Raw genomic sequence first — 597 nt, forward strand, 5'->3', positions numbered from 1 at the left:
CACCACCATCACCAACATTGCCACACCATCATTATCATCATCACCTCAACCACTATCATCATCACCACTACCATCGTCATCACCAACATCGCCACACCATCATCATCATCACCTCTACCACCACCACCACCACCATCACCACCCTCACCACCAACACCATCACCAACATTGCCACACCATCATTATCATCACCTCAACCACTATCATCACCATTATCATCATTATCTTCACCTTCACCATCACCATCATCACCATCACCAACATTGCCAAACCATCATTATCATCATCACCTCAACCACCATCATCACCATCATCACCATCACCATCACCACACCATCATCATCACCTCTACCACCATCACCACCACCATCATCATTACCCTCACCACCAACACCATCACCAACATTGCCACACCATCATTATCATCATCACCTCAACCACTATCATCATCACCACTACCATCACCATCACCATACCATCATTATCATCTCAACCACCTTCATCATTACCACCACCGTCATCACCATCACCACTACCACCACACCATCATTATCATCATCTCAACCACTATAATCACCACCACCACCATCATCATCA

This window comes from Mandrillus leucophaeus, unplaced genomic scaffold, assembly GCF_000951045.1.
Source record: "Mandrillus leucophaeus isolate KB7577 unplaced genomic scaffold, Mleu.le_1.0 Scaffold593, whole genome shotgun sequence".
Classification (NCBI taxonomy): domain Eukaryota; kingdom Metazoa; phylum Chordata; class Mammalia; order Primates; family Cercopithecidae; genus Mandrillus; species Mandrillus leucophaeus.